Here is a 7,173-nt window from a genome sequence, read left to right on the forward strand (position 1 = left end):
CTGGACTAAAGCACCAATTTTTAGAGAAATCAGTTGAGACACAGTGGCGTTTGAAATGTTGAGAATCAATAAAACAGCTTTCAAGTTCAAGTTACCTTCAAGTTCAAGTTCAAAACCACACAAAACATGATATAATCTTTTAGATAAAAAAAGAGACTGGTAATAGTACAATAATCAACATAGACTATATTAACTTGATTACATCATTACATGAATGGTTTTTTAGGACCCCTGTAGAAGCTAAGCTTGTGAGCGGGGCCCTATAGTCAACAAAATACATACATTAACAATATGGCAAGGTGAATAAAAAGAATGTATAATGTTTATACAAGGGATGGAGGGAAAAAAAAAAAGCTACAGGAAATACATGTAGATCTAGAGCACACAAAAATATATTCACACACACACACACAGCAAACACACTGATGAGTAAGTCCTTAGTTAGACAGAAATAACCATCTGATTTGGGTCATTTCTTTAATAAAACTGACATTTGTTGACAATCGGAGGTCTAGTGGAGCCAGACGTAGTCTCAGTGGAACAACCGACGACTAGAGAGACTGAAGTTTTCGGTCTAGTCCTTAGTGGTTTATAAACATTTGAGAATGAGAAATTATTAAGATACAAAGTAGAATTATGTCAGTTTTCCAAGGCCAAGTCGGTACGTTTTATTTAGATAACCTTCTCAACCTAGAAAGAGTTGTACTATTTTTAGTAATGCAGGCAGCTATGTCTGAGTAGACCCTAGTAGGTCTAGACCTAGTAGTAATTTTAGTAGTGGTCAATTCTTCCAGGCTGATTGGGTAAGGAAATATCAATCGACTACGAGGGTAATGGTGCAAACTATCATCGCCGAGGTGATCTCGGAGCAACTATCATATCGAGCCGCAAGGCCCGAGTAAAGGAGGTTAATATTTGTTTTAACTCCCACATCGGCAATAAGGTCTATTTTAAGTGAATTTTACATAATAATAAGAACTGATTCTGCAGACAGTTTAGCTTCAGCTAGATTTTACAAAGCGCAACATGCATATGGCGGTGTGACCAAAGTTCGCGCGTGACCAAAGTTCGCTTTCTCAAAAAATCGGTAAGATTTCGAAAATCTGATATCACCAATGGAAAGAGGGTCTTAAAATTACCTAGAAACGAAATTTTCTTTAGAATTGGTTGCGAAATTGTGAAAATATTGACAAAAGATCGGCAAATTTTGCAGAATTTGCGTCCGTTCCGAAAAAATTATCAACTTACCGATAAGGGTCTGGAAATCTTCATTTTGAGATCAGAAATCCTGAAATTGTAAGTAAAGAGTGGTACGAACTGATTGTACGATATCTTGCCTTGCAAATTATGTTATTACCTTATTTTTGATGGATCACATTTTTTGATAAATCAACTGTAAACCACCGTGCGTGAAGTTAGGTCTCATTGTTTTTATGACTTTTTTAGATGCAGCGCGCGCGCACGATCGGACATCGAATTTTTAGATCGCGATATCTCCGAAATCCTTCGACGGTAATTTTTTCTAGTTAAACCAATCTGTAGTAAAAAACTTTGCCGTCCATTTGGTAATAATTGAAATAAATAAAGTTGTGTAGAATGTGAGAAATCGTAGATCGAATATCACATTTTGTAATATGTTCTAAAATGTCCGCGAACTTTGGTCACCCCTTCATAGACTTCCTACATGTAATACAGTCGATGCGCGCTCATTTGACATCATGACATTGACTTTGACATTTCGCGTAACCTACTTTGCTATGTGTATTCAATGGGCAAGTGTGGGCAAGTGTGGGCAAGTGGGGTAGCAGCAAAAATTACTTTACAAAAGTAGATCTATATTATATCTCAGGTAGATAGTAGTTAGAATCTAGTACTTATCTATAGGCCTAGACCTATTTATTTTACCATGTGACCTCGTTTAGACCAAACAGATTGCAAAACCCTTAGGGCAATCCTATATACTTTAGTGTTTTATTATTTTGGGTTTCAAACTTCAGTTAACAGCTCTAGATCTACGTGCATATCATAGGGTTAGGGTTAGGGTTAGGATTAGGGTAGGGTTAGGATATAGAGGGTAGGATTAGGGGGTTAGGATTAGGGTGGTTAGGGTAGGGTTAGGGTTAGGGTTAGGTTAAGGTTTAGGGTTAGGGTTAAGGTTTAACTGAAGTTAGAAACCCAAAATAATAAAACACACTAAAGTATAGGATAACCAAACCCTAGACATGCTAGACCCTTTAGTATAGATCTAGGCATAGATCTATCAATATAAATCATCTACTGATCTAGATCTAGATCTAGAGTAGGCCCTAGAGTAGTAGAGGTCTAACGTTAGAGAACAACAACAAAACACAAACCTTTCCGCTCACTTGTCCCATGCAAATAATTAGAAAAGTGGTCTACAAATTCACCTTTGCTGCAGAAAACAGTGACCAACTATCGAATTGTGCTCTTGATAACTGAGTAATCCTTCCAATTGCCAATAATGCCATATGTCCGTACTTGATTGTGAACATTAAGTAGGCTAGATCGTCTATGAAAATTTACTATGATGATGTAAGCGATGACAATGCGCGCGCTTCTTGCAGCTATACATGTACGTACGTAGGGCCTAATCGGAATTTGTACTGTACGTACGTACGTGTGTATAGTGAGTCCAGCCCCGCCTATGGCGGGCGGAACATGCCATATTGATGATTATATACCTCATTTTAAGATTCTTTACTAATCCTGTCTTCTGATTGGTTGAAAATGCAGTCATGTTCTTAACCATGCCCGCTAATTGAAATTCATAGTCATTTTTCCCGGCTCTACCGGTTTATATCCATTTTTCATAGCACTTTTTCCATGGCTGTGAAACGTGACGTCATTTTGCTGCGATCCCCATTTTGGTTTACGTGTTACCGTATAAGTTTCTTTTGTGCGATGACCAATGCGCAATACCGTTAACGGTGTTTGAGTGCAATTCGATTTTGGTCGCTGCATTCAGGCGACGAATCTACCAAATCCACGCAGCGCAGACGACCGATCGCCATTTTGTGTACTAGTCTCGATCGCAAAATACTGGGGTTTTTTGTTTCCAATTTTTTGTCAATAAAGAGGCAAAATGGAGGACACAGCTATGCCAAGATTTCAACTTATGGATGGCATTCAGCTGCAAGACTTAATCGATTCTGCTGATAGCAAAAATACGAAGTATGCAGTAAAATACGGCACAGCTTGTTGGTGATATCATCCTGTACAAAAGTTACTGTTCGTGTAAACGTGTTTGGTATTCCCTGTTCTACTGGAGCACAGCTTGTTGGATTTCATACTGTACACAAGTTATTGTTGGTGTTAATTATATTCATGACTTCAAAGAGATGGAAACCTAAATGGGTGAGTCAACATTTTCCTTTTTTTCGGTATATAAAATATATATTGACTGCTTTTAATATTCGAGGCAAAACTCGGGAAACTCACAACCTGCTATAGAAACCACTATGCATCTCAAAGCAGTCAATATATCCTTACAACTATACAACCATACATCCATTCGATGGATGTATGGTTGTATAGTTGTTAACCAATAAGGTTTTAACCAATCAGAACGCAGGAAACTGTACAACTATACAACCATACAACTATACGACTTGTAGTGAATTTATGCTCCATTATAGTGTCAACGAACTTTATGTAATGTTTTGAGATTGCCTTGTTGTGCCGACAACTTTTGAGAAATTTACGCTGATAATTTATGCAGTTTTCCTGCGACGTCGTATGTTTCACATTCTTGACACATTATGGCACCTGCCTTCACATATCACGTCGGGGTCACCAATGTAAAAATTCTATGCTGACTATAATGAGTACGAGCTAGACTTTTACTCACCATTGTCTTTTGTTGTGTAGAAACTTGAGAGCTCAGCCTCCTCGTGTTTCTCAACGTCAGTCACAGGTTCATCCTGATTTATCTACTTGTACACATGTTTTCGTGCGACATGATGCTGTGAGGAAGCCGCTACAACCTCCGTATGATGGTCCTTTTCGGATTCTTCGCCGTTCTGACAAGTTTTTCACTCTCGATGTGCGTGGAAAACATGGTAGTGTCAGTGTCGACAGACTGAAGCCGGCATACATCGATTCAGAGTTTTCTAAGGTTCCTCCTTCTGACAAGTTTCCTCCTTAATTCTGTCAAGGCTCCTCCTCTTGTCAAGGCTCCTACATCACGTTTGAAGGATGTACGCCCTCCTGTTTCTCCAACACCTACTCCTCCTCCAGTGAAGACGACCAGGTCAGGGAGACACGTTCATTGGCCTGCACGTTTTGTACAGTATTTTGCAGTGAGTTGAACACTACTTGTATATCTTCATCGATTGCTTCCTTTTTCATATCTTCTCAAGCAACAATCTAGAGGGGGATTATATGTAGTGAATTTATGCTCCATTATAGTGTCAACGAACTTTATGTAATGTTTTGAGATTGCCTTGTTGTGCCGACAACTTTTGAGAAATTTACGCTGATAATTTATGCAGTTTTCCTGCGACGTCGTATGTTTCACATTCTTGACACATTTTGGCACCTGCCTTCACATATCTCGTCGCCATGGTTTGTTTTCGTAATGTGACCAATCACAGCTTCCGCTGGTCACGTTTTCGCCACGGAGCTGGAGTTTTCGTTAGTTAGCCTGCATGATCTCGTAAGATCATCACGTATTGGATTGACTCACCTTTATAGCGATCTTCGCGATTTTTCATCCAGCAGCTACGGCGACATAGTGTAGCGTTTTCCGTTGGATTTTCACTAGTACACGCCTGTGATTTCTTCACGACAACTGTTAATAGCGAACTGCTTGTTTTCTCTTCGCGACTCGACATTTTGTGACTTCAATTCTGACACTTATTTCACTTGGAATACGCGGTTTATTTACAACGCGCCAGTGGTTATTTTCGTGTACTTTCTTCCTGGGCTAGCATATTTTGATTTACGCTTGTGCTAGCCCGAGGTGTTTATATTTACTTTACTTCATTTTTGCCACAACTTTAGAAGAACGCGATCCGCTTCTCGTACTTTAAGCCGAGGCCTCCGGTTATTAGATAGCGTTTATATTACCAACTCTTGCCACAACTAGACTCCACTTCTTCAGTCTTCAGTCTAGTATTTTGTATATAGTCGTCGGGGACATTCACTACGAACACTCCCTCTGTTCCCCAACATTTAGGAGTGTCAATTTCTACAATTCTTCTTCAACGTGTTACACTCGACATTGTATATTGATCAACACACATCGCGATCGCCATTGTCATCTTCATACTACATGTATAGGATCACTCTCAAGTTTCTACACAACAAAAGACAGTGGTGAGTAAAAGTCTAGCTCGTACTCATTATAGTCAGCATAGAATTTTTACAGACTATATACGGCTATGCATCCATCGAACGCATGTATAGTTTACAGCGTGCGGGCCGAAGTGCCATAATCAACAACTATACAACTATACAACCATACAACCATACAACTATACGACTATACGTCTATACGTCTATAAAGCTCGGGTTTGAACTACTGCTCGTGCAGTGGTTTCTCTCTCAAAACAACTACTGCTCGTGCAGTGGTTTCTCTCTCAAACAACTACTGCTCGTGCAGTGGTTTCTCGATCTCTCCTCACAAAACAACTACTGCTCGTGCAGTGGTTGCTCTCTCAAAACAATTACTGCTCGTACAGTGGTTTCTCTCTCAAAACAACTACTGCTCGTGCAGTGGTTTCTCTCTCAAAACAACTACTGCTCGTGCAGTGGTTTCTCGATCTCTCCTCACAAAACAATTATACTGCTCGTGCACTTCGGCCCGCACGCTGTAAACTATACATGCGTTCAATGGATATAGTCGTATAGTTGTATGGTTGTATAGTTGTACAGTTTCCTGCGTTCTGATTGGTTAAAACCCTACATCCATCGAATGGATGTATAGTTGTATAGTTGTCATGTATATGGCATGTTTCGCCCGCCATACCCGCCCGCGTCTTATTTTTTCGTACCACGGCGAGCCCTATTATATCATGAATATTCATTACGCAGGGCCGGGGAAAGTCTCGACTTGAATATTCATGTCTGATCGAGGCATGCGCAGCATCGAATATCGTGTGTAACACGTACGTTGGATTAATGGCAGGCCTATAATATGACATAGAAAAGCAATGTCATGGTCATTTAGATAATACAGTCATAAATGCTGTGTTTAATTACTAGTAAATGCCAAAGAGTCTTGATAGGCAATTTGTGAGTAGCCTAGGCCTACTTTTCTGAGATTAATGGGAGTCTAGTTCTTTTTATAAATGGGTAAATAATCAGTTCTAGGTTTGCTTTCTAAATATTACAAGCAGAGGTTGCATTATGGTATTGAATATGTGATACAGTATTATAAACTGTATAAAATAAATAACAAGAATAGGCCTACATTCAGACATTTATCAAAAATAAAATACTTGTGTCTTGCACTTCGTTCGTTCGTGTCTCCTTAGATCAAGATTACTGTAATCTTGATCTTCGGAGTAGTTGCTACAACCGGCCGTGTCAGACACGTTGCCCCGGGGTGCGAGATAGGACTCTTGTAGCGTGCCCCCATTAAAAACAATTATACAGTTACAGTTAACAATACATTTAATGAATAATATGAAACTATTAAAATTACTCTCATGTTACGGGAAAAAATATTGCATATACATATATTATGAATCAATTGATTTGGTCGATCCAGTTAGATGGCACAAACACGGCACTACTGGACAGAGATCCTAATAATTACAGAGCTTGGTCTTGTTGCACTTAAATTATTTCTATGATCTATGCTCACTTAACCGCATAAGGAAGAAAAGGAAGAAAGAAAAATGGGATTAGAAAGAAGAATAACAAAGTTAAAAAGGAAAATATATATAAATAATAAATGAATGGAAGAAATAACGAATACGGAATAGATACCAAGGAAGAAAGAAATGAATTGCAAGAAAATTGAAATGAAAAGAAGACAAAAGAAAAAGGGAAAGGAGCAAGATAATATTGATATCATATCTTCAATCTTGTTTTTGTTTAGGCCTAGCTACCAATTTTTTCCTTTCCTTTCTCTTTATCTCTTAAAAGTTCTATTTGGTTTCTTTCCTACATTGTTCTATCCTTACTCATATACTGTGCAGAAATGAT

The sequence above is a fragment of the Strongylocentrotus purpuratus genome, unplaced genomic scaffold, assembly GCF_000002235.5.
Source record: "Strongylocentrotus purpuratus isolate Spur 01 unplaced genomic scaffold, Spur_5.0 spur5_scaffold_8, whole genome shotgun sequence".
NCBI lineage: Eukaryota > Metazoa > Echinodermata > Echinoidea > Camarodonta > Strongylocentrotidae > Strongylocentrotus > Strongylocentrotus purpuratus.